This window comes from Capsicum annuum, chromosome 12, assembly GCF_002878395.1.
Source record: "Capsicum annuum cultivar UCD-10X-F1 chromosome 12, UCD10Xv1.1, whole genome shotgun sequence".
Taxonomy (NCBI): Eukaryota; Viridiplantae; Streptophyta; class Magnoliopsida; order Solanales; family Solanaceae; genus Capsicum; species Capsicum annuum.
In genome coordinates, this window is record NC_061122.1 from 138,853,232 (window position 1) to 138,856,200 (window position 2,969).

Sequence of the window (2,969 nt, forward strand, 5' to 3'; positions counted from 1 at the left end):
GGTGCTTGAGGCTATAAATAGCCCCAAGATAACCCTTTGATCCATTTTTATTCAGTTCAACACAAATCAATGGGGTTTCCATAAATAACCCTTAAATATCAACAGAGTTATCATCATTCAAGAATAAAAGAATTTTAGAAAGATAACAAAATACGACTTATTAGTCAACTCCCAACATGTATACTAGTCTGACAAGCCTCTAAGAAAATCAATAAAACCAGCGAGCCATTGCGACATGCCCCAACTAGCTCATACTCAGTTATCAAATGTAAACAATTCTGTGAGACCAACATCAAACATCACGTCCTCGGAACATGAGGACTCACCACAATAGAGGATGTAGAATAGCGTGCCCGAAGAATCACTATCAAACCTGGAACTGAGCACCTGAACCTACATTCCGAGAAAATACAGTCCACATCCAAAGATGTGGCTCAGTACCATGGAAAGAAACCGAGTATATGGGGGTGTATGCAGTTGTATAAACATCATTATCATAAATATTTATAAGAAAGATGCAGGATGTATGAAAGACTCACATAACCCGAAGAAAATCCTCATAATCATGAGAGGATGAAATAAGTACAATTACACATGTGAGTCATCATATAATTTGTCAATCACTTTTAGTTCATCAAGAATATCAATTCTCATAATGTAAATATCATTTAAATCTTTCGAAAGAATAACTTTCACAATTCCACTTTCAAATCACTTCACCATTCACCATAGACACAAGAAAACACACACACACTGGGAGATCCTATAACCGACATAGACCATGGAGCTACACGGAGTCCAATGTACAACCCACATTGGGGAGAGCCGTCCTATCCTTGCCATCGGAGTAGGACTATTGATATCAAATCCACACAAACTTGTGATCACTATATAAATCAGCCTCAGGCTCACTCCTACGGGAGCACGTAGTTCTAGGAAAGTAAGGTCACTTTATACCTCCCCCTCGGTGCTAAAGATTTCTTCCGGACTTAGCTCAGATCATTTCAAAGACAATCAACAACAAAATAATTTCAATAATATATAAATATACATCGGGAGCCATCATGCTTTCCATCTATCAAAATTAACCACGTTGTGGATTTCTTTCATACTCGAGTTCAAAACAACTCCATTAAGACCAAAAGGTCAAATCATTCAAAATATCTTAAATATTCAACATCAACGTGCTTATAACACACTTTCTAAAAAAACACAATTTTCAATGGGGATTCACGATCCAAATATCAAAATCATGATAAATATCGTTCAAGATTCATGCTTTATATCTCCACACATGTAAATTCATCTTTCAAAATCATAAACATCAAGATTTCATAATAATCATCATAAGATATGGGTTCATGCTTCAAATTCGTAAAAATCAAATAAAAATCATGCCTTTGTAAAGAAAATTATTTTTGGGCACAAGAACGAAAGAGAGTCTTGTTGAAAAACTCCTCATACCTTGAATGATTAACTTTAGATCGATACTCGTTTTTGAGATATTAATCGTGCCTTTGAATGATGGTTCTTGGAGTTCATGAACTAGGAACTTGGAATCTTGAATACATTTGCAGAATTAATGGTGAACTTTGGAGGTTCTTGAAGTTGGATGTAGGAGCTTAAGGTTTTCTTTTTAAGGGAATTTGATGAAATATAACATATAATGCTTCTAATAGGCTTTAATATAGGGTTTAGACAGATTTTGGGTGAGGGGGAATGACCGAAATGCCCCTAAAAATCAAATAATTCTCGAATCTGTCCTTTGGTGGACTATTTTGATAGTCTAAAGTAGATCAACCATAACATTTTACTTCGATATCCAAATTGGATGAAACTAATTTCATTAGAAAGAGAACTCTCATATCTTTCCATTGATACATAGTATCTCACCCAGATCATTGTGTACAAGGAGTTATGATCATTTAAAGTTGACCCAAAAATTCGCTTTTGGTAGGATGAAGTAGATCGACAATAACTTTTTGCTCCTATAGAAAAATTGGATGAAACCAATTTCATTGGAAAGAGGACTCACAGAGCTTTTCGTTGATATATAGTAGATCACCCAGATCACTATGTACAAGGAGTTATGATCATTTAAAGTTTGAGCAAAAATATGCCAGGCCTCAGTACTTTTTCCTGCACGTTTTACTGTTCATTACTATTCACGGTTCGATCGAAATGTTCATAACTCGTCGCTCGGGTGTCCATTTTGGATGATCCACATATTATTGGAAAGCTTATTCAATACTATATGCAATGGTGGGTCATAATATAAGATATTCCACACGAAAAATTTACAATTTATTCAGAAGATTGAACCCAACTTGTTTACGCACGAAATTTCAACGAAAAATTTCCCAGGGTATTACATCACCCCCCTTGGAAACTTTCATCCTCGAATGATGATAGACATGCCAAGATTAGATAGGGAATAGAGCATGCAGCTGAAACCATTCGTTAGACTCATCACCACATCGTTTCTCACTCCGAATGCAACATAGAATGCATAAATTCAAGAAACTACAGTTGAACACATAATAAATGATAGCTGAACTGCTGTAACTTTTATCAAAAGTGCATGATTTAGGAAAGATAGGTACCTTTGTCTTGATCGGAGTTCGCTGAAAATAGGTACGGGTACTTGGATCGCATATCCGCCTCAACTTCCCAAGTTGCACCCCCAACAGATTGGTTTCACCATAACACCTTGACCAAGGGAACTTCTTTGTTCCTTAGTCTTCGGACACGGAAATCAAGAATCTCAATAGGAATCTCATCAAAAGAAAGATTTTCTTGAATGTCAGCACTCACAGAGGAATCCACTACCACAGCATCGCTAATATGCTTTCTAAGAATGGAGACATGGAATATTGGATGAACAGAGGACAACTCGGAAGACAGATCGACCTCATAAGCTACTTACCAACACGGCTAAGAATTTTGTAAGGACCAACATAACGGGGACT